At 47.9% G+C, this 25526-nt stretch overlaps 1 protein-coding gene and 1 long non-coding RNA gene across 8 annotated transcripts in view; one reads left to right on the top strand and one right to left on the bottom strand.

Annotated features, from left to right (window-relative positions):
- The window catches only part of GRAMD1A (GRAM domain containing 1A), a 268012-nt gene that overhangs the window by 177632 nt on the left and 64854 nt on the right, over nt 1–25526 (bottom strand). The gene's annotated exons all lie outside the window — the stretch shown is intronic.
- The window catches only part of LOC134965860 (uncharacterized), a 206593-nt gene continuing 194142 nt past the window's right edge, over nt 13076–25526 (top strand). Inside the window, exon 1 of the long non-coding RNA XR_010188524.1 lies at nt 13076–13486. This is a non-coding gene — a long non-coding RNA (uncharacterized LOC134965860). The remainder of the gene's footprint in view (nt 13487–25526) is intronic.

A 25526-nucleotide genomic window follows, 5' to 3' on the forward strand; every position in this document is an offset into this window, starting at 1 on the left:
AGGGGTAAGGATGTTAACCACCTAGGAACATCCTCCCTTATACGTCACCTGGAGCGCATTCATCAGAAGTCATTGACAAGTTCAAAAACTTTGGGTGACAGCGGAAGCAGTCCACTGACCACTAAATCCCTTCCTCTTGTAACCAAGCTCCTGCAAACCACACCACCAACTCCCTCAATGTCAATTTCCTCCTTAGACAGGAACGCCAATAGTCCTCCTCCGTGGAGACATTTACCAGCAATTGCCTCCAGAAAGTACACAGGGACCTGTGATGGTGGATTCCAGTGGGGACGAATTAATAATCTGTGAGGAGGGGGATGTACACAGTGAAAGGGGTGAGGAATCGGACGATGAGGAGGAGGTGGACATCTTGCCTCTGTAGAGCCAGTTTGTGCAAGGAGAGATTGATTGCTTCTTTTTTGGTGGGGGCCCAAACCAACCAGTCATTTCAGCCACAGTTGTGTGGCAGACCCTGTCACTGAAATGATGGGCTTGTTAAAGTGTGCACGTCCTGTTTATACAACATAAGGGTGGGTGGGAGGGCCCAAGGACAATTCCATCTTGCACCTCTTTTTTCTTTATTTATCTTTGCATCATGTGTTGTTTGGGGACTATTTTTTGAAGTGCCATCCTGTCTGACACTGCAGTGCGACTCCTAGATGGGCCAGGTGTTTGTGCCGCCCACTTGGGTCGCTTAGCTTAGTCATCCAGCGACCTCGGTGCAAATTTTAGGACTAAAAGTAATATTGTGAGGTATTCAGAATAGACTGGAAATTAGTGGAAATTATTGTTATTGAGGTTAATAATACTATAGGATCAAAATGACCCCCAAATTCTATGATTTAGCTGTTTTAAGTTTAAAAACAAACACCCGAATACAAAGTGCATCCAAATCCGACAAAAATCCGAAAGGGTGGTTTTGCCAGAACGCGTCCGAATCCAAAACACGACCGCGGACCCTAATCCTATAATCCTACATAATCCTATAATAATAAAATGCCCGCTGCACATCTCTAATATCTATCAACGTTTTTACCTAGGCCTCCCAGCAGATGCCAGAGAGGAGGCCCAGTTGGGAGTGTGGGGGGATGATATGTGTCGGGAACTGGTGCACTGCTGTTTAATCCCACCACTCACAGCACTATTTTGTAGGGAAGCCGCCATGATGATGCAATTCACCACCAATCACGTCGCTGAGCCTTGGGGAAGTGCTGGAGCCTGGTCTACTCTCTGGGGTGTGCTGGTGAGTTCTCTCAGACATGCCGGGGTAACAGACCAATATAGTCGTGCCTTGCAACATGGTTTGTTACACAAAAAACTTGCTCCCGTTTGCTATTTGCTCCTAACGCTGCTTTAGCCGCACAGTGTGCAATGGGTCGCTCCACTTCTTCCCCTTCTACAAAATCTGCACTGGCTCCCGAATCCTCTTCAAACTCCTCACAAACGAGGCCATCTCTAATTCCCCTCTTCCTTCATACCCCCTACGGTTGGCCAATGACCGTCGCCTCTACCTTGGTCACTGCTTCCCATGCTCGAGTACAAGATTTTCCCCGTGCTGCACCCCTTCAGTATACGCACTCGCCCACTCTATTAGACTCTCCCCAACCTTGCAAAGCTTCAAACGGGCACTGAAAACCCACCTATTCATCGAAGCGTACCCTCCCAACGCATAACCTAGTCCTGAGGCTGCTCCTCCATCCCCCTGCTCCATGCCTTGACCATCTCTGCACCCGCCATCAGGCTACCTCCCGCTTGCTTGCACCCCATGTCATCTGTCTGTCGCCCCTTCCCACTAGATTGTTAGCTCTTCAGAGCAGGGCCCTCTTCCCTCTTGTTGTCTAAGCCCTCTTCTCCTCACATTTCACTCACAGCTCTCCCCTACTCAACGACCATCTTTACCGCTTTCTCTCCTGCTGGTAAAGACTCATCTCTATCTATGGCCGCCAGCTCCTAGTAGTACGATGATTACTCCCTCGCTACTTACATCTAAGCTGTATTATGTATGAGAATTGTGATGCTCTTTGTTACCTGTACTCGATTTGTGTTATTTTTTACTGTAATGTTAAGTTCTGTCTCCCTGTACTGTCCTCTGTACGGCGCTGTGAAAGACTTGTGGCGCCTTATAAATAAAATGTAATAATAATAATAATAAATATGAGGCGGTATGACGCACTTACCTACACTCCCGCATCTTCGTGGCTCTGACACTGATTTCTTTCTCTTTATCGCAATACTAAATCACATATCACCGCAATCTAATAATTGATCAACTGCCTGTATGATGCTGGTCAGGAGCACTTAGGGGTAACTTACGGCCCTACCGGAGCAATATGCGCACGTGTGACCAGGAGAGCGGACTCTTGCATGTTCAGTGGGAACCAAAAGACACAGTTTGGTTTCTTAGTTCGGGAGGACACCAGCCTGTCGATGGTCACAATTTCAACATCGCTAAAGTCGGCAGCAACATTGTTGAAATGCTGACAGGTAATATGGCGACATTTTGGCGACACCTCAGCGTGCATGTGTGATCCCCTTTTGCACCCAAAGATGCAGCACTGGATCACCCGCAGTACCCCTGGCCGGCTGAGTAACCCATGAGGTCACTGATAGCGGGAAATCTCAGCAGGAAGACAGAGATCTACGCCTCAGCACCCTTCACAAAACGGAGGCCATTGTCGCCACCACACGGCTACAGACTGTCAATCAATTGACGTCTGCAGCCATATTACATCCGACAACACAGGACCCATGCGGCACTTGCGCACTACAGAGGTCATTCAGACTCAGCCGCGTCAGTGGCCCGCAGCGCAGTTTGCTGATGGCGGCAAACCGCATGCACAGCGGACGCACAGAACTTATCAGAAGAGTTGTCGTCCGCAATGCTGACCGCATATGTAAGTACATATCGCGGCGCTGGGTGGCGGTGTACATTAGTACATCCCGCCCAGGGGGAGATGAATCAAGCCTCGGAGAAAGATAGAACAGTTGCCCAAAGCAAGGTTTTATCTGGCACAGTTTCGGGGATAACAGTTGGAAGCGGATTGATTGCTTTGTGCAACTTCTCCACTTTATCACTCTCCAAGGCTTGATTCATTTCCCCCATAGACCTCTGGAAAAAATGTTTTAAGTTACTTCTAAAGTATATTTTTCATTAACTTTTCTCTCTTATTGACATTCTGAGACAACAAAACAAGTATTATGATGGTGATCCTTGCTAAATAGGCTGTGACCGTAAAAGCTGCTGTATCAACAACAGGATCAAGCAATTATTTCTGCCGTCAGGTCTTACTGCCTAGCGAATAGTTACGGTTCACTTTTAAAATAAATACCTTTTTTTTGTGTACAATCCCCCATCTTATCATCTGTACATCCTGTCTTTGCCTATAATACTTAGTTATTGTTTTTGTGTGTTGCACCGACATATGCCATTGCACTTCCCAGAGGTTATTGAATAAGTGACATCATCAGACCCATGCCCACTTGAGCTTACGATCTAAGGGGGAGATTTATCAAAGCTTGGATAAAGATAAGGGGGATGGAAATAAAGTACCAGCCAATCAGCTGCTAGCTGTCATTATTCAAACCCAGCCTGTAACATGGCAGTTAGGAGCTGATTGGCTGCTAGTTTATTTTACTTCCACTTTATCTCTCTCCCATGTTTGATACACCTCCCCCTAAATTCTTTACACAGGTTCAGGTTTTTGTCAGAAAGTAATTAGCCTTGCCTTATGTTTGACAGAAGGGGACCTTCAAATGACTGCCAAGTCATATACCAAATGATAAGCAAACCAGATGCAAATTAGGGCCATCACTACAGTATGGTCACCTGCTCTCACCGTACTAATCGGATCACAGAGAACAGCTGTCTCCAGAAGCCCTGCAACCGCAGAGGTAACTTACAATCTGTACGCACCATAGGGCTTAACCAAATGTGTTTTTATTCGGAGGCAGACCACAATAGAGAAGTTGGGGCTCTGGGTATTGGGAGAACTACAACTGCCTTCATCCACCCTTTTCCTTATTTTTTTTATTTTTCCTTATTTTTTTATTAGAGGAAGAAGTGGGCGGAGCTCTAGTCTGGCTGGCACAAGCCTATCTGGGGCCCTCCTCTGCTATAAGTGCCCGGCTTTGAAACTGGGGTTCTTCCTTTTGGCTAGCCACTGCCCAGGGAACACCCTCCAGGTGATTTGCCTACAGTGCACGTGCATAACACGGGGAACACGGCATCTTCCAAATGTTTCCAGTGATTTCTGCAGCACCGATGCCAGACTCTGGAGAGGTGAGTATGTTTGGGTGCAGGGTGTTCTTCCTTTTGGATAGCTGCAGCCCAGAGAACATCCACAATATTAAGGGGTCCATTTAAGAACGAGTCATTACTATTTTATCATTCATCTTGGACCCGGGGAAGTTGCTGGAGCCTCTCCACTGTCTGGCAGCCCCAACCCTTTTGGGGTCTGAGTTCCAGTACGGGGGGTCATTCCGAGTTGTTCGCTAGCTGCATTCGTTCGCTGTGTAGCGATCAGGCAAAAACTCGGCACAACGAACGATGTAGTTTCATCTGGCCGCAGAGTGATTGACAGGAAGAGGGCGTTTCTGGGTGTCAACTGACTGTTTTCAGGGAGTGTTCATAGTGGGCGGCGGCATAGCGTTTGCACAGCTGCTAAAAACTGCTAGCGAGCGATCAACTCGGAATGACCACCATAGTGCGAACAGATACTACTGGGAAATCCAGTTACAGTATTACTAGGAAGTACATAGTATGAAGTGAGGACACAGGAAAGGGGAGGTGGGAGCCGGCAGAATCTGAATCGCACAATGCTGCAAAGGCTTTAGTGCTTTTGCTGCAGAGTCGTGTCTGAAACAGTATGCTAATGCAACCACAAGTGTGCCCGTCTAAATGTACAAGAACCGGGGCGCTCACTTTGTGCATCTGTAGTCGCAACAATTCCACTCGCACCATCGGCAAAATGCGCCAGTTGCAGAATCTCCGTCACAGCACGGCCTCCAATGCAAGCGTTTAAGCCTCTGAGTTCGCAGCCATTTCTGCGGCACTCCCTTAGGACGCCCATAAGACAGTGCAGCTCCGTGTCTGAACAGCCACCTCCCAGTCAACACTCAAGAACCGCAAAACACAATCCCAATACATTTCTGAGACTGTTCATCTCAATCGATCCTGCGACTCTGTACCCACCATCGGACAAACGCCATTTGCGACTTTTTAGCCACTGAGGAGAGGCATGCGCAGATGAAAATTATCGACCAATTGCGGGACTTTCACCCTTGCATCCGACAAGTAACAGGCACGGTCACTGGTGACACATTTCATAGGCCCGTCCCTGAGCAGAACCTCACCCTCTCCCAGGGTGCTTATCACTTGCTGCACTGACACACTGTATACACCTAGATGTCCTGCAGTGAAAGCGGTGTCGCATATACAGCGGCCATTTGCCATATTTAGTGTGCGCCCGTTCCCTCTATTGTGACTGCCAGTGGTACTAAGCACCACACGATCTCTGTGACCCTTTTTCCAATACACAGACCTTGAATGCGCTCTCCAGTTACCCCCGGAGAGGTTATATATCAAGGTCCTGGAGAGTGCAGACGTCAAACTCCTCTCTCACAGCTGGGTCACATATAATTACCCAGCCAGCCAGCCCAGTCTGTACAGGGGCAGATATACTGTTCTATACCATTTTCCTGTATACACTGTGGACATGGGGGGTCATTCCGAGTTGTTCGCTCGTTGCCGATTTTCGCAACGGAGCGATTAATGCGAAAATGCGCATGCGCATGGTACGCAGTGCGCATGCGCTAAGTATTTTAGCTCAAAACTTAGTAGATTTACTCACGGCAGAACGAAGAATTTTCATTGTTGAAGTGATCGGAGTGTGATTGACAGGAAGTGGCTGTTTCTGGGCGGAAACTGACTGTTTTCAGGGAGTGTGCGGAAAAACACAGGCGTGCCAGGATAAAACGCGGGAGTGTCTGGAGAAACGGGGGAGTGGCTGTCCGAACGCAGGGCGTGTTTGTGACGTCAAACCAGGAACGAAACGGCCTGAGCTGATCTCGAGCTACTCAGAAACTGCTAAGAATTTTCTATTCGCAATTCTGCTAATCTTTCGTTTGCAATTCTGCTAAGCTAAGATACACTCCCAGAGGGCAAGGAGTAATTCAGAGTTGATCGCAGCAGCAAACTTGTTAGCAGTTGGGCAATACCATGGCCCTCATTCCGAGTTGTTCGCGCATTATTTTTCTTTGCATCGGTGCGATTAGTCGCAAACTGCGCATGCGCAATGTTCGCAGTGCATCTGCGCCAAGTAAATGTGCACAAAAGTTTGTTATTTTACTCACGGCCTAACGAAGACTTTCCATCGTTTTGGTGATCGTAGTGTGATTGACAGGAAGTGGGTGTTTCTGGGTGGAAACTGGACGTTTTATGGGTGTGTGCGAAAAAACGCTGCCGTTTCTGGGAAAAACGCGGGAGTGTCTGAAGAAACGGGGGAGTGTCTGGGCGAACGCTGGGTGTGTTTGTGACGTCAAACCAGGAACGAAACTGACTGAGCTGATCACAGTGGCAGAGTAAGTCTGGAGCTACTCAGAAACTGCAAAGAAATTTCTAATCGCAATTCTGCTAATCTTTCGTTCGCAATTCTGCTAAGCTAAGATTCACTCCCAGTAGGCGGCGGCTTAGCGTTTGCAATGCTGCTAAAAGCAGCTAGCGAGCGAACAACTCGGAATGAGGGCCCATGTGCATTGCAGGTGGGGCAGATGTAACATGTGCAGAGACTTGGATTTGGGTGGGGTGTGTACAAACTGAAATCTAAATTGCAGTGTAAAAATTATTTGTTAGCTAATGGGCCTAATTCAGATCTGATTGCTGCTGTGCGTTTTCGCACAGCGGGCGATCAGATCCAAACTGTGCATGCGTATGCACCGCAATGCGGAGGTACAACGGATGGCTACAGTGGGGTTCGCCGGTCAGTGACGGGTTTGTGCGAAGGATCCATTCGCACAGGCGTTCGCATGGTGATTGACAGGAAGAGGGTGTTTGTGGGTGGGAACTGACCGTTTTCAGGGAGTGTCCGGAAAAACGCAGGCGGGCTCAATCGTTTGAAGGGCGGGTGTCTGATGTCAAATCCGGTCCCGGACAGGCTGAAGTGTTTGCAGCGGGTGAGTAAGTCCTGGACTGTGCAGAGACTGCACAAAAACAGTTTGTACAGCTCTGCTACACATGCAATCGCACACTTGCAAAGCGAAAATACACTCCCCTATTGGCGGCGACTATCTGATCGCAGGGCAAAAAAAATTGCTTCCTAGTGATCAGATCTGAATTACCCCCGTGTGCGTTTCAAGGGGGGAGGGGCAGATGTAACATGTGCAGAGAGAGAGTTAGATTTGGGTGGGGTGTGTTCAAACAGAAATCTAAATTGCAGTGTAAAAATAAAGCAGCCAGTATTTACCCTGCACAGAAACAATATAACCCATCCAAATCTAACTCTCTCTGCACATGTTATATCTGCCCCACCTGCAGTGCACATGGGGGGTCATTCAGACCTGATCGCTCGCTAGCTATTTTTTGCAGATAGTCGCCGCCTATAGGGGAGTGTATTTTTGCTTTGCAAGTGTGCGACCGCATGTGCAGCCGAGCACTACAAAAAAAGTTTTGGGCAGTAGCTCAGAACTTACTCAGCCGCTGCGATCACTTCAGCCTGTCAGGTCTCGGAACTGACGTCAAACATCCCCCCTGCAAACGCTTGGACACGCCTGCGTTTTTTCCAAACACTCCCTGAAAACGGTCAGTTGCCACCCACAAACGCCCTCTTCCTGTCAATCTCCTTGCGATTGGCTGTGCGAAAGGATTCTTCGTATAATCCATCGCACAGCAACGATACAACGCACCTGCGCATTGCGGTGCATACGCATGCGCAGTTCTGACCTGATCGCACTGCAGCGAAAACACCTAGCGTGCGATCAGGTCTGAATGACCCCCATGGTTTTTGCCCAACTGCTAACAAATTTGCTGCTGCAATCAGGTCTGAATTACCCCCACAAAAATCAGTTTCTCTCTTTTTTCAAGCTGATCAAACTTGTAATTTTGCTGTAAAAATAGTATTTAAGGCTCAGAAACGTGTAACAGTATCCGCCGCGGGTGCACTGACTGAGCCTGGCGCCAAAAATAAGACGCCGCTCCAAACTCTCCCTCTGCTTATTAGGAAAGAACGGATGCTTGCACTAAGCTTGTCAGAGCTCAGCTTGGTATTCCGGTCAAGGCCACAGTCCAGCAACGGCCCTAGTGCAGATGATGGGGGTTATGTTACAGGACCCCAGATTAAGGAGCCGGAGTGCTTTCAACTTTGCTGCTAATTTAAAAGCGCCAATCAGTTATAAGGCAAAACCATCCATTTAACGGATTGCAGCTTTAATTTTAGAGGTCAACTCCTTAAAAACGCAACGGTTCCTTAATCTCAGAACCTATTCCATAACCTATTACATAACCCCCAATATCTCTAATATATCCTGCATTAGGCATTTCACAATGCTCCATGGTGGTCACTCCGAGTTGTTCGCTCGCTGCTATTTTTAGCAGAATTGCTAATAGGCTAAAATCCGGCAGTTCTGCGCATGCGTATGCACAGCAGGGCGCACACGCTAAGCAATTTTACACAAAACTATGCTATTTTACTCACGGCGAACGAAGCTTTTCAATCGCTCTGCTGATCGTAGTGTGATTGACAGGAAGTGGGTGTTTCTGGGCGGAAACTGGCCGTTTTCAGGGAGTGTGCTAAAAAACGCAGGCGTGTCAGGTAAAAACGCAGGAGTGGCTGGAGAAACGGGGGAGTGGCTGGCCGGACGCTGGGCGTGTTTGTCACGTCAAACCAACTAAACGGACTGAGGTGATCGCAATCTAGGAGTAGGTCTGGAGCTACTCAGAAACTGCAAGGAAATACTTAATAGCAGAATTGCTAATCTTTCGTTAGCAATTCTGCTATGCTAAGATACACTCCCAGAGGGCGGCGGCTTTGTGTTTGCATTTCTGCTAAAGGTAGCTAGCGAGCGAACAACTCGGAATGAGGGCCCATAGGCCCTCATTCCGAGTTGTTCGCTCGCTAGCTGCTTTTAGCAGCATTGCACACGCTAAGCCGCCACCCTCTGGGAGTGAATCTTAGTTTAGCAGAATTGCGAACGAAAGATTAGCAGAATTGCGAATAGAATTTTCTTAGCAGTTTCTGAGTAGCTCGAGACTTACTCCTACACTGCGATCAGTTCAGTCAGTTTCGTTCCTGGTTTGACGTCACAAACACACCCAGTGTTCGCCCAGCCACTCCCCCGTTTCTCCAGACACTCCCGCGTTTTTCCCTGACAGGCCTGCGTTTTTCCGCACACTCCCAGAAAATGGTAAGTTTCCGCCCAGAAACACCCACTTCCTGTCAACCACACTACGATCAGCAGAACGATGAAAAAACCTCATTAGGCCGTGAGTAAATTACCAAACTTTTGTGCAAATTTACTTGGCGCAGGTGCACTGCGAACATTGCGCATGCGCAGTTTGCGACTAATCGCCCCGTAGCGGAAAAAAATAACGAGCGAACAACTCGGAATGACCCCCCATATTCTGTTAGTGCAGCACAGTTTCTGCCTCACAGCATTGAGGTCATTGCACATATATGTGTGGAGTTTGCATGTTCTCCATGTGTTTGCATGGGTTGCAACACACACTACAAAATCATACATAGGTTAATTGGGAATAAAGGGCCTAAATCAGATCTGATCGCAGCAGCAAATTTGTTAGCTAATGGGCAAAACCATGGGGGTCATTCCGAGTTGTTCGCTCGTTGCCGATTTTCGCAACGGAGCGATTAAGGCAATAATGCACATGCGCATGGTACGCAGTGCACATGCGCATGGTACGCAGTGCGCATGCGCTAAGTAATTTAGCACAAAACTTAGTAGATTTACTCACGTCCGAACGAAGAATTTTCATCGTTGAAGTGATCGGAGTGTGATTGACAGGAAGTGGGTGTTTCTGGGCGGAAACTGATTGTTTTCTGGGAGTGTGCGGAAAAACTAGTGATGTGCACCGGACATTTTTCGGGTTTTGTGTTTTGGTTTTGGATTCGGTTCCGCGGCCGTGTTTTGGATTCGGACGCGTTTTGGCAAAACCTCACCGAATTTTTTTTGTCGGATTCGGGTGTGTTTTGGATTCGGGTGTTTTTTACAAAAAACCCTAAAAAACAGCTTAAATCATAGAATTTGGGGGTCATTTTGATCCCATAGTTTTATTAACCTCAATAACCATAATTTCCACTCATTTCCAGTCTATTCTGAACACCTCACACCTCAAAATATTATTTTTAGTCCTAAAATTTGCACCGAGGTCGCTGGATGGCTAAGCTAAGCGACACAAGTGGCCGACACAAACACCTGGCCCATCTAGGAGTGGCACTGCAGTGTCAGGCAGGATGGCACTTCAAAAAAATAGTCCCCAAACAGCACATGATGCAAAGAAAAAAAGAGGCGCACCAAGGTCGCTGTGTGACTAAGCTAAGCGACACAAGTGGCCGACACAAACACCTGGCCCATCTAGGAGTGGCACTGCAGTGTCAGGCAGGATGGCACTTCAAAAAAATTGTCCCCAAACAGCACATGATGCAAAGAAAAAAAGAGGCGCACCAAGGTCGCTGTGTGACTAAGCTAAGCGACACAAGTGGCCGACACAAACACCTGGCCCATCTAGGAGTGGCACTGCAGTGTCAGGCAGGATGGCACTTCAAAAAAATTGTCCCCAAACAGCACATGATGCAAAGAAAAAAAGAGGCGCACCACAGGTATAGAATGTAGATGGATAGTATACTTAATGACGACACAGAGGTAGGTACAGCAGTGGCCTTCCGTACTGCTATACATAGTATACTGGTGGTCACTGTGTCAGCAAACTGCAAAACTAAAATGCACCACAGGTATAGAATGTAGATGGATAGTATACTTAATGACGACACAGAGGTAGGTACAGCAGTGGCCTTCCGTACCGTACTGCTATTATATATAGTATACTGGTGGTCACTGTGTCAGCAAACTGCAAAACTAAAATGCACCACAGGTATAGAATGTAGATGGATAGTATACTTAATGACGACACAGAGCTAGGTACAGCAGTGGCCTTCCGTACCGTACTGCTATATATACTGGTGGTCACTGTGTCAGCAAACTGCAAAACTAAAATGCACCACAGGTATAGAATGTAGATGGATAGTATACTTAATGAATGACGACACAGAGGTAGGTACAGCAGTGGCCTTCCGTACTGCTATATATAGTGTACTGGTGGTCACTGTGTCAGCAAACTGCAAAACTAAAATGCACCACAGGTATAGAATGTAGATGGATAGTATACTTAATGAATGACGACACAGAGGTAGGTACAGCAGTGGCCTTCCGTACTGCTATATATAGTATACTGGTGGTCACTGTGTCAGCAAACTGCAAAACTAAAATGCACCACAGGTATAGAATGTAGATGGATAGTATACTTAATGACGACACAGAGGTAGGTACAGCAGTGGCCTTCCGTACCGTACTGCTATATATACTGGTGGTCACTGTGTCAGCAAACTGCAAAACTAAAATGCACCACAGGTATAGAATGTAGATGGATAGTATACTTAATGACGACACAGAGGTAGGTACAGCAGTGGCCTACTGTACCATAATGCTATATATTATATACTGGTGGTCACTGGTCAGCAAAACTCTGCACTGTACTCCTCCTATATAATATTATACTGGTGGTCCCCAGTCCCCACAATAAAGCAGCACACTGAGCACAGATATGGAGTGTTTTTCAGGCAGACAACATATACTGGTGGTCACTGTCAGCAAAACTCTGCACTGTACTCCTGCTATATAATACAGCTGCTCCCCAGTCCCCACAATTAAGCAGTGTGAGCACAGATATATGCAGCACACTGAGCACAGATATGGAGCGTTTTTTTCAGGCAGAGAACGGATAACTGGTGGTCACTGATCAGCAAAACTCTGCACTGTACTCCTCCTATATTATACAGCTGCTCCCCAGCCCTCCCCACAATTAAGCAATAGTGCACAGCACAAACAAGTTCAACAATAACGGAGAGGACACCAGCCACGTCCTCTCCTTAACATTTCCAATGCACGAGTGAAAATGGCGGCGACGCGCGGCTGCTTATATAGAATCCGAATCTCGCGAGAATCCAACAGCGGGATGATGACGTTCGGGCGCGCTCGGGTTACCCGAGCCTTACGGGAGAATCCGAGTATGGCTCGGACCCGTGTAAAAAGGGTGAAGTTCAGGGGGGTACGGTTTCCGAGAAACCGAACCCGCTCATCACTAGGAAAAACACAGGCGTGCCAGGATAAAACGCAGGAGTGTCTGAAGAAACGGGGGAGTGGCTGGCCGAACGCAGGGCGTGTTTGTGACGTCATACCAGGAATTAAATGGGCTGAGCTGATTGCAGTGTAGGAGTAAGTCTCGAGCTACTCAGAAACTGCTAAGAATTTTCTATTCGCAATTCTGCTAATCTTTCGTTCGCAATTCTGCTATTCTGCTATGCTAAGATACACTCCCAGAGGGCGGCGGCCTAGCGTGTGTAATGCTGCTAAAAGTAGCTAGCGAGCGAACAACTCGGAATGAGGGCCCATGTGCACTGCAGGTGTGGCAGATGTAACATGTGCAGAGAGAGTTAGATTTGGGTGGGTTATTTTGTTTCTGTGCAGGGTAAATACTGGCTGCTTTATTTTTACACTGCAATTTAGATTTCAGTTTGAACACACCACACCCAAATCTAACTCTCTCTGCACATGTTTTATAGTAGTCACTGTATGAGGTGACAATCACTGCTGAGCCAGGATTATCAGCCGAGTGCATCGCAGTAGTCACTAGGAAGAGGGCCTAAGGGAGAGAGGTGCAATTGGGTGTATCAGAGTTTCCCGGAGAATTGCACTAACATCTTGGCATCTATAGGGTTGCCCACAAGAGTACAGTCTGTACGGTTCTTGTTTACGTCTAAATTGACCTTGAGGCATGACCTTTACGACAGCTAGCAAGGAAACGTCTAAGCTCTAGGGCCCACGTCAGGAACGCTTTTAGCTTGGCAGAGAATAATCAGAACTTCAGATGCCGGCCCACCCCTACCCTCCCGTCCTCTGTGGCTGTGCCAGGCCCCAATACTGGCCCATTTCTCTCATGCTGAACATCTCTTCTCAGTATCTCAGCAACAGCGAAACCATGAAATCCCCTCAGAACCGAAACAAAAGGATCCGGAAAGAGTAGAAAACATGGAGAGTGAGAGCAGGAACCGTCGGTCATAGAGCCAGGAAAAGGAGTCTGACCTAGAGGACCAGGAAGAACATCTCCAGATACCAGGACAATATGTCCTTTCCTGAGCTCCGCCAGCACTTACAGCATACACTTCTGCACACGTCACGAGGTCTCTCTCGCAGCAGCGGTGAGGTGAGGATAGAGCTGGTCACTGCAAGAGTAATTTGGGGTCAAACATAAGAATTTTTAGATGTTGTTTAAATGACAGTATCGTTACACCGAGCCGTTACTGCCTGTCCCGGGTTAGCTGAGTTGGACATGGTCTTAGAGTAAAATGATTGCTTTCCAAGACTGCTTTCTGAAACTATGGGGATGTGCAAAGGGTACCCCATGATTCAACATTACTGCACTAAGGGGCAGAGACAGGGCAGCTGGGAGGACCAGAAGTGTGGGTGATGGGTCAGAGACATCCCTATCATACAGCAATAAATGTCATGGGCAGTGCAGGGGTACGGCAGTCTGGGTGATGTCACCAGGGTTGTCCTACCGGGTTGCAGTCAGAAATCAAAGGTATAAAGTGTAGTGATGTCACCAGAATCAGGCTCTGCATTCCATTGTGGATGTCACCGGAAAAGGGCTCTGCACTGTACTGTGGTCACCAGAATAGGGCTCTGCACTGTGCTGTGGTCACCAGAATAGGGCTCTGCATTGTATTGTGGTCACCAGAATAGGGTTCTGCACTGTACTGTGGTCACCAGAATAGGGCTCTGCACTGTACTGTGGTCACCAGAATAGGGCTCTGCACTGTACTGTGGCCAACAGAAGAGAGCTCTGTATTCCACTATGGTCAACAGAATATGGCTCTGCACTGTACTGTGGTCAAAAGACTAGGGCTCTGCATTGTATTGTTATCACTAGAATTGGGCTTTGCCCTTTACTGACCAGAATCGGGCTCTGCACTGTACTGTTGTCACCATAATCGGGCTCTGCCTTGTACTGTTGTCACCAGAATCGGGCTCTGCACTGTACTGTTGTCACCATAATCGGGCTCTGCATTGTACTGTTGTCACCAGAATCGGGCTCTGCACTGTACTGTTGTCACCAGAATCGGGCTCTGCATTGTACTGTTGTCACCAGAATCGGGCTCTGCACTGTACTATTGTCACCAGAATCAGGCTCTGCACTGTACTGTGGTCACCATAATCGGGCTCTGCACTGTACTGTGGTCAGTGCCATTTCTTGCAGTGGATGAGCCATGCAACCACACAGGGAGCCCGCCACGGCACTTTGTCCTCTTACCGCTCCCCCTCCACCCTAGTACCACGCTCAGGGGGCTGACATCACTACGCAACCTCATCATTCCATGAAACTCCACCCCTTCTCGGAGTACTCGGGAAGAGGAGGAGCGTGATATCAGTGCTAGCACCTGCCAGCATTCCCCTTAGCAACAAGCATTCCCCTTGGCAATGAGCATTCCCCTTGGCAACGAGCATGGATCCCAGTGCATAAAACCATCGACAATGAGCATGACACCCAGCGCATGAAACCCCTGGCAATTAGCATGACACCAAGCGCTTGAAACCCCTGGCAACGAGCATGACACCCAGCGCATGAAACCCCTGGCAACGAGCATGACACCAAGCGCTTGAAACCCCTGGCAACGAGCATGACACCAAGTGCTTGAAACCCCTGGCAACGAGCATGACACCCAGTGCGTGAAAGCGCTGGCAACTAGCATGACACCCAGCACATGAAACCCCTGGCAACGAACAGGTAATTTAAAAGTAGTTAGAAGCTTTACTGTAGGGCATAATGTAACACGGGCATTGCGGCGTGTGACATAATATGGTGCAGGGGGCATAATATGGTGCAAGTGGTGCGGCCCACAGACGCTACTATAGAGAGCGTCTGTGGCCGGCGACGTCACTGTTGGGGGAGGTGCTGGGCTTCTCCCAGCTCTCTCCCAATGTGTGAATGGATGCCGCGCGCATGCGCACGGCATCTATACACGCTGGGAGGGCAGGAAGCGGACGGCTGTTCTAGCAGGGCGCCGCAAAAGGGGCAGGGCGGGTTTTGACTGCTAAAAAACGGGCAGGGCGCAGCGCCCTGCTAAAACAGCCTAGAGTGAACACTATTACTGTGTGGGTCTTAATATGGTGGCATTTTTTTCTAGAAAATCTAGAAACGGCCCTGACTGTGGTCACCAGAATCGGGCTCTGTAGAACGTTTAGTTTCTCTCGTGCTGTCAGGCTGTATCTGGCACTGCGCTATGAAGAGGTAACATTAACAGAGTAAATGTTTGTAATCACAGTTCTTGCGATGTTGCTAAGTACATTGCAATAAATATCAATATGTCCTTTCCACTACATCATTCATGTCATTTGCATTTGCCTGTCCCCAGGACTGCACTATGCATGGCAAGTTAAGGATCTCTTAGTACCATAGAACAGAACTCTTAGTTACACCTTATTTGCCGTGCTGCTGCAGCTGTCCCGTTGTGGCCCCAGCAAACCCTCTCAGCCCTCTGGGGCCCATTTATAAATCGTCGCAATGGCAGTGTGATCTGGGCACGAGATGATCAAGCAAAATTGCATTACAACATGCGATTATACTGCTGGAATGTATGAAGGAAAGCATGCAGCACGGATGGTGTAATGGTTAGTATTACTGATTCCCACCATGGCCCTATCTGTGTGGAGTTTGTATATTCTCCCCATGCTTGCGTGAGTTTCCTCCTACAATTCAAAAATATACAGGTAGGTTAACTGGCTCCCAACCCAAAATTAACCCTAGCATGAATGTGTGTACATGTGGTAGGGAATATAGATTGCAAACTTCACTGGGACAGGAAATGGGCAAATATTCTCTGTAAAGCGCTGCGGAATATGTGTGTGCTACATAAATAAATAGGAGCCCATCCCTGCGATGTATCATTCTTGCAGATATGTGGTCCGCTGATCACGCATGCACGGTGGCCATTGCTGGGAGAAGAGGTTATACCAGCTAAGGGCCTAATTCAGACCTGATTGCAGCAGCAAATTTGTTAGCTAATGGGCAAAACCATGTGCACTGCAGGTGGGGCAAATATAATATGTGCAGGGAGAGTTAGATTTGGGTGGGTTATTTTGTTTCTGTGCAGGGTAAATACTGGCTGCTTTATTTTTACACTGCAATTTAGATTTCAGTTTGAACACTCCCCACCCAAATCTAACTCTCTCTGCACATGTTATATCTGCCTCCCCTGCAGTGCACATGGTTTTGCCCAATTGCTAACAGAGGGCCTAATTCAGACCTGATTGCTAGGCTGCATTTTCGTACAGCCTGCGTATGCACCGCAATGCGCAGGCGCGTCGTACGGGTACAAAGCGGATCACCGCTCAGCGATGGGTTTGTGCGAAGAATCCATTTGCACAGGCGATCACAAGGAGATTGACAGGAAGAGGGCGTTTGTGGGTGTCAACTGACCGTTTTCTGGGAGTGGTTGGAAAAACGCAGGCGTGTCCATGCGTTTGCATGGAGGGTGTCTGACGTCAATTCCGGTCCCGGACAGGCTGAAGTGATTGCAGCGGCTGAGTGAATCTTGGGCTACTCAGAGACTGCACAAGATCTGTTTGTACAGCTCTGCTACACATGCGATCGCACACTTGCAAAGCTAAAATACACTCCCCTATGGGCGGTGACTATGCGAACGCAGAACTGCAAAAAAAAACTAGCGCGCGATCAGGTCTGAATTAGGCCCAAAGTTTGCGTAGTATAGGCTACTACGGGCACATAATCTCTGGAATGGGGTCTGCAGCTGCTGCCGGAAATGGAGGGATCTCAGCAGCTTTTCCATCTGTCATACATTTGTGTGATGCTAAATATATGTGGCAAAAACTGGTATTTTCGGGGCATATGATGCAAATCTTTATTGATAAATGGTTTAATACTTTCCTTGCTACAGTACATGCCGTGTGGAATAATGCTAGAAGGTGAGAGTAACCTGATTTCAGGATCACAATGGGCTGGGCCTGGCAAGTGGGCAGCAGGGGAGAGAGAGTGCCAGGACAGGCTGTTTGTTTATACTGTGTATGAATAGAAGGATTGGCGCGCATTGTGTGCAGATAATGAGGGGCGGCTGGCACAGCAGAGGATGGGGCAAGCTTAGCTCTCCAGGAAGGGGGCTGGGCAGGTTCTGTGTGTTATACATATAGGCGGGCACAGGTCCTATGTGGGCACAGTGCAGACACAGCGGAGGAGGGGGCATTTGCGGCTGGCACGGACTTGGCACACAGATTTCAGTAGCTGCAGGCAAGCTGCCAGTATCTAGATAAACAAGCTGCGCACAGACTGACACACAAACAATGGATTAACTCATACAGTGGCAGATCCCGGGTATATCAAACCGTTCCAGGCATATAATAATCCGCTCAGTGCCAGGTTTTAAGGATTTGTCCTTGGAAATGTCTTTCATTTTCATTACTGACCAATTAATTCTACTCAGTAACATGGATACAATTCTGGGCGGGGTGTGCTAAAGCGGAAAATGCGGGGGAAAACCATGAAAACTGCTTTTTTGGACCCGGTAGGGTGTTAGTGGGTATACTACTTTACAGTGGTACATACAGTATTTTACATGGATTTTTCCATGAGGGGACGTGGCCATACTGACTAGGCCACGTCCCCTCAATATCCCCTACACTGTAAATATGACTTTATGACTTCAGGTTCTTAACTCCAATCCTCAAGTTCCCTCAACAGGTCATGTTTTCTGGATTTCTTGGATCGTGCACCAGGGATTTAGGGGTCTATCTATTAAGCCTTGGATGAACAAAGTCAATAGAGATAAAGTACCAGCCAATCAGCTCCTAACTGTCATTTTTCAAACCCAGCCTGTGACATGGCAGTTAGGAGCTGATTGACGTCCGTACTTTATCTCTATCTAAGCAGGGCCTGATCAACCAATAGGACTCACGGTACTAATCCCAAAAATTCTCACCCTGACTGGTTCCGTTCCCAGAGGAGCACTGCGGGTGCGGTGGATGTCACGTGCGTCATGCCATCACGCGCCGTACCCGCCTAATACTTGGCTATATCAATCTACATGACTTCCAGCTGTCCCAATTTTCGCGGGACAGTCCAGTTTTTTTGGGACTGTCCCACCCGCTGGCCTCAGTGTCCCGTGTTGGGGGGGCAGTTGGGAGGCTCTGTCACTCGCAGCGTCTATTCACGGAGACCAGAGGGACAAAGGGCATGCCAGCGGCTCACAGAGCCGTGGCCATGCTCCCATAGTGCTGGGAAATGGGGGCGTGGCTCACGACCGGGGCTGTACTGAGGCCATGCCCCCTTTTCTGAGGCCACGCCCCCAGTTCAGGGCGCAGGAGTACCTCTTTCTGCCTCCCAAAATTTGGGAGGTATGAATCTGTATTTGCCCAATTGCTAAAATATGAATGAGCTGAATTGATATTCAGACTGAACTGCTCGTGATAATCGTAATGTCGCGCTGCTGAACCATAATTAAATCTACTGTAAACAAGTTATATGAAGATGGGCATTCAGCGGAATATGAGCGGAAAAAAATAGGCAAAAAAATTGGTGGTGGGGGGTTGGGGAAGGGGGGGCTGCCACTTCATCAGGCCTTGCATCTAAGACTTAGTATATAGGGGGTCATCCAACCCGATCGCTCGCTGCAGTTTGTCGCAGCGATCGGGTCGGAACTGCGCATGCGCCGGCGCATGGCAGCCGTGGTTGCCTAGTGATCGCCACTGAGACAGGGGCGGTCGCTGGGCAGGAGGGGGCTAGACGGAGGCGTTAAGCCGCCGTTTGGGGTGCACGGTCCGGCCAACGCAGGCGTGGCCAGACCGTTGGGGGGGTGGGCCGCCGCGTCTACATCATGACATCTCACGCAGCCGCTGCGGCCAGTGGCAGCGACAATCAACTCACGGCCAGCCGCAGAGGCTGCGCTGTCCGGGAGGTACCCCACAAATACAAAAGCATCGCCGCTGTGCGATGCGTTTGTATTTGTGCGGAACCATGTGCGCATGTCAGGGAAGATGATCGTAGCTGTGCTAAATTTAGCACAGCTATGATCAACTTGGAATGACCCCATAGACCCCTTAATCTATTTTACTTTGTCAGTAATTACCCCACCTGCTTCCACATGAATCGAGTTGAGAATTACCTTTAGATAACCATTTTATATTTGTGTTCATCGCAATAAGTATAAGGACGCACTGTTTTAAAAAGGAAAATTACTGAATAAACAACAAAAATTGCCTTCAATTCCATCTGTTACCAGCCATTAGGTGGTGCAATCACGTGCACAGCAAACACACCAGTGGTCAGATATTGTTACAGATCATTTCAGACAACTATTGCCAAAACGTGGGAAGTCACATGGTCACTTTCTAATATCTCAGGACAGGAAATGAGTTAGGAGAGTTAGAAAAGGAAATGAAGTCAGCAGAACTTAGAAACCTGAGCAAAACAGCGGAAACAGCAAGTGATGTGGAGGGGGGACCCTGTCAGAAAACCTATGTGGAGGTCTGCAAATATCCCACTCTGCGGAACATGGAATACAGTATAGATAATCTATAGTATAGGCTGAATCAAATATATTTGAATAATGTAAATACGATAAGTGGTCAGGAAAAGGTTAAACATACTATAATAAATAAATGCACAAAATATATTATAGAACCAGTACTGCACTTTCTAAGCACACATTCTCCCACCTCATGGTAAGGCTCCTGTCTCTTCTTTCTGGTAGCTACTCTTTGGTCCAGTGCACTGAATGAGGGCTCAAAACCACACACACAGCAAACTTAATAGATAAAACTGCTACCACTGGGCATGATGCGGCAGCGACTTTAGTAATCATATTATATACCATTGGTATGGTTGTCATAATTTGCCACTTTCCAAGAGGAGGGGGGTTTCTGGGCAACCGGAAATCCCCCTGCGTTTGCCTATGCCAGCCTCTGTGCATCCCGATGAGACAAAGGGTGGGGGTGGCAAGCCCATTTGGGACTCACTGCCTGACTCACAAGTCCCATGCAACTGGCAGTCCAGTCACGGCGAGCTGCGTCAGTGGCTACATGGCCTCGCAACGGCCATATTGGCTGCAGCAGTTCAGTTGATCATTGGGGCAGATATGCTAGGTCTTGGATAGAGAGAAAGTGGAGAGAGATAAAGTATCAGGAAATCAGCTCCTAACTGCCAAGCTACAGCCTGTGTTTTGAAAATGACAGGTAGGAGCTGATTGATTGGTTGGTAGTTCATCTGCCTCTTGGTTGGTAGTTTATGCCAGATGACAGAAATGCAACATCACAAAAGAAGAGCTCTGTAAGCTCTGTAAGAAGCCAGAAGACAACGCAGGCAAGGTCACAATGTTGAGGTCAACAGGGAGGAAGAACAGGTGACTGCGTTGGTCAAGCTGAGGAGCATGTGGGTCCCACTGAGAGGAACAGCAGCAGTGGGAAGCAAAAGAGAGTTATAGGAAGATCCCTACTGCCACCTCTCCCACTGCACATAGGAGGTCCTGGGCGACCACGCCCCTTCTCTAGGTCTTCCTAAGCTTCCAAGGAGACCAGGCACTAGGTTTGTGTCATTTTAAAGTTGTCCACTAGTCCGGTGGTAAGTTTACATTCAAGTGCTAGGACCTTGGGCGCAGCAAATTTTTCTACTATGTTCCATTAGTGTGAGGGGTTAACCGGCCCCAAAACTATCCACTGGAACATCAGGGTTTATTATCCCGTTTCCTGACAAAAACGATTCCCCCATAATTAAGTATGGCCCTCGCTAATTTGGAGAACACATTGGTTTAGGGAAATGGAACCATATCTATAGAAAGGTAACAACCAGCTGACATAAAATGATGACGTGGTACAAAATCCTGATTTCAGATTCCCTATAATATCAAGGGTATGGGTCGTTGGGTCGACCACACTTAGGTCGACAGTTATTAGGTTGACCACTATTGGTCGACATGCAGTAGGTCGACAGGGTTGCTAGGTCAACACGGTCTATAGGTCGACATGTGATAGGTCGACATGCAAAAAGGATGACATGAGGTTTTTTTTCATTTTTTTGGTGTCATTTTCTTCGTAGAGTGACCGGTGCACCGCCTCGCTCGCCATGCTTCGGGCAAGGTGTCTCGCTCCGCTACAGCTGCGCTCAACACAGGTTACCGTTCTCAGTTGTAGTCCACGTGGATCGTAAAGTATGAAAAAGTTGAAAAAAGGAAAAGAAATTGTGAAAAACGCATGTCGACCTTTTTTCATGTCGACCTATAGACCATATCGACCTAGCAACCCTGTCGACCTACTGCTAGTCGACTAATAGTGGTCGACCTCATGTCTGTCGACCTAACAACCCTATCCCAATATGAAGTAGGTGTGGAATTCTAACTCTAAGTCCACTACTTATACGTCTGTTTGTCTGAGTGTATACGTCATGGAATAGTATGTACCTCGCTGTCTTGTTGGGAAATGTCTAGCTGAAGAGGGGATTGGGTTAAGTCTTTAGCCAAGTGAACCACACCTGAGTTATTGTTTATTGTTTCACACTAAACCATTTGTAGATCTGGGCACCTTGCTACAAAAAGGATATCCTGGAGCTAGAAAAGGTTCAAAGGCGGGCGACCAAACTAATTAAGGGTATAGAGACACTGGAATACGAGGAAAGGCTTGCAAGACTAGGCATGTTTACACTGGAAAAGAGGAGATCAAGAGGGAACATGATCAACATTTACAAATATATAAGGGGACAATATACAGATCTTGCGCAGGACCTGTTTTTTGTTAGATCAACACAGAGAACTCGTGGACACTCGCTCAGGTTAGAGGAGAGGAGATTCCGCACAATACAGCGTAAAGGCTTTTTTACGGTAAGGACGATACGTGTTCGGAATTCCCTGCCCGAGGGAGTTGTAATGGCCGACTCAGTCAACACCTTGAAGAATGGGTTAGATAAATTCCTAATGGATAAGGATATCCAGGGTTACGGGGCATAGTCACGCACTATGGTTATTATAAAAAAAGAGGGGTAAAACGTAACGGCAGTCATCAACTTCAGTCAAAATTTTATACAAAATAATCGTGCATAGGAGACCACAAATAGGTTGAACTAGATGGACAATTGTCTTTTTTCAACCTTAGATACTATGTTACTATGTTACTTAGGGCTGTGTAATGTTAGCTAGAGGTTGTATTAGCTGTGTGGCACTAATGTGTGACATTAGTAGAGAGTTAGTTGTGCGGGTGACTGTGTTATATCTATGTGACCCTCGAGCAAGGTAACAAGTATTACTACGGTGAGAATCCACTCAGTGTGTGTCCTGTCCTCATCCTTTTCCTTTCCGGTTTCGGTGATCATGTTATAGAAAAGGACTCATGTTTAAGAAACTATGGTGGTCATTCAGAGTTGATCGCTAGCTGCATTCGGTCGATGAAGAAAAAAAAACGCCACTTCTGCGCATGCGGCGCAATGCGCACACGCATCGTACTATTGCAACGAACGATGTAGTTTCACACAGGGTCTAGCGAAGCTTTTCAGTCGCACTGCTGGCCGCAGAGTGATTGACAGGAAGAGGGCGTTTCTGGGTGTCAACTGACCGTCTTCAGGGAGTGTTCGAAAAAACGCAGGCGTGCCAGGAAAAACGCAGGCGTGGCTGGGCGAACGCAGGGCGTGTTTATGATGTCAAAACAGGAACTGAATAGTCTGAAGTGATCGCAAGCGCTGAGTAGGTATTGAGCTACTCTAAAACTGCACAAAAAAAACTTTGTAGCCGCTCTGCGAACCTTTCATTCGCACTTCTACTAAGCTAAAGGCGGCATAGCGTTTGTTTAGAGATGTGCACTTGAAATTTTTCGGGTTTTGTGTTTTGGTTTTGGGTTCGGTTCCGCGGCCGTGTTTTGGGTTCGACCGCGTTTTGGCAAAACCTCACCGAATTTTTTTTGTCGGATTCGGGTGTGTTTTGGATTCGGGTGTTTTTTTTCAAAAAACACTAAAAAACAGCTTAAATCATAGAATTTGGGGGTCATTTTGATCCCAAAGTATTATTAACCTCAAAAACCATAATTTCCACTCATTTTCAGTCTATTCTGAACACCTCACACCTCACAATATTATTTTTAGTCCTAAAATTTGCACCAAGGTCGCTGGATGACTAAGCTAAGCGACCCTAGTGGCCGACACAAACACCTGGCCCATCTAGGAGTGGCACTGCAGTGTCACGCAGGATGGCCCTTCCAAAAAACACTCCCCAAACAGCACATGACGCAAAGAAAAAAAGAGGCGCAATGAGGTAGCTGTGTGAGTAAGCTAAGCGACCCTAGTGGCCGACACAAACACCTGGCCCATCTAGGAGTGGCACTGCAGTGTCACGCAGGATGGCCCTTCCAAAAAACACTCCCCAAACAGCACATGACGCAAAGAAAAAAAGAGGCGCAATGAGGTAGCTGTGTGAGTAAGCTAAGCGACCCTAGTGGCCGACACAAACACCTGGCCCATCTAGGAGTGGCACTGCAGTGTCACGCAGGATGGCCCTTCCAAAAAACACTCCCCAAACAGCACATGACGCAAAGAAAAAAAGAGGCGCAATGAGGTAGCTGTGTGAGTAAGCTAAGCGACCCTAGTGGCCGACACAAACACCTGGCCCATCTAGGAGTGGCACTGCAGTGTCACGCAGGATGGCCCTTCCAAAAAACACTCCCCAAACAGCACATGACGCAAAGAAAAAAAGGCGCAATGAGGTAGCTGTGTGAGTAAGCTAAGCGACCCTAGTGGCCGACACAAACACCTGGCCCATCTAGGAGTGGCACTGCAGTGTCACGCAGGATGGCCCTTCCAAAAAACACTCCCCAAACAGCACATGACGCAAAGAAAAAAAGAGGCGCAATGAGGTAGCTGTGTGAGTAAGCTAAGCGACCCTAGTGGCCGACACAAACACCTGGCCCATCTAGGAGTGTCACTGCAGTGTCACGCAGGATGGCCCTTCCAAAAAACACTCCCCAAACAGCACATGACGCAAAGAAAAAAAGAGGCGCAATGAGGTAGCTGTGTGAGTAAGCTAAGCGACCCTAGTGGCCGACATAAACACCTGGCCCATTTAGGAGTGGCACTGCAGTGTCACGCAGGATGGCCCTTCCAAAAAACACTCCCCAAACAGCACATGACGCAAAGAAAAAAAGAGGCGCAATGATGTAGCTGTGTGAGTAAGCTAAGCGACCCTAGTGGCCGACACAAACACCTGGCCCATTTAGGAGTGGCACTGCAGTGTCACGCAGGATGGCCCTTCCAAAAAACACTCCCCAAACAGCACATGACGCAAAGAAAAAAAGAGGCGCAATGAGGTAGCTGTGTGAGTAAGCTAAGCGACCCTAGTGGCCGACACAAACACCTGGCCCATCTAGGAGTGGCACTGCAGTGTCACGCAGGATGGCCCTTCAAAAAAATACTCCCCAAACAGCACATGACGCAAAGAAAAATGAAAGAAAAAAGAGGTGCAAGATGGAATTGTCCTTGGGCCCTCCCACCCACCCTTATGTTGTATAAACAGGACATGCACACTTTAACCAACCCATCATTTCAGTGACAGGGTCTGCCACACGACTGTGACTGAAATGACGGGTTGGTTTGGACCCCCACCAAAAAAGAAGCAATTAATCTCTCCTTGCACAAACTGGCTCTACAGAGGCAAGATGTCCACCTCATCATCATCCTCCGATATATCACCGTGTACATCCCCCTCCTCACAGATTATCAATTCGTCCCCACTGGAATCCACCATCTCAGCTCCCTGTGTACTTTGTGGAGGCAATTGCTGCTGGTCAATGTCTCCACGGAGGAATTGATTATAATTCATTTTAATGAACATCATCTTCTCCACATTTTCTGGAAGTAACCTCGTACGCCGATTGCTGACAAGCGGCACTAAACACTCTTTCGGAGTACACACTTGTGGGAGGGCAACTTAGGTAGAATAAAGCCAGTTTGTGCAAGGGCCTCCAAATTGCCTCTTTTTCCTGCCAGTATAAGTACGGACTGTCTGACGTGCCTACTTGGATGCGGTCACTCATATAATCCTCCACCATTCTTTCAATGGGGAGAGAATCATATGCAGTGACAGTAGACGACATGTCCGTAATCGTTGTCAGGTCCTTCAGTCCGGACCAGATGTCAGCATCAGCAGTGGCTCCAGACTGCCCTGCATCACCGCCAGCGGGTGGGCTCGGAATTCTGAGCCTTTTCC

The sequence above is a fragment of the Pseudophryne corroboree genome, chromosome 10 (genome assembly GCF_028390025.1).
Source record: "Pseudophryne corroboree isolate aPseCor3 chromosome 10, aPseCor3.hap2, whole genome shotgun sequence".
NCBI classification, from domain to species: domain Eukaryota; kingdom Metazoa; phylum Chordata; class Amphibia; order Anura; family Myobatrachidae; genus Pseudophryne; species Pseudophryne corroboree.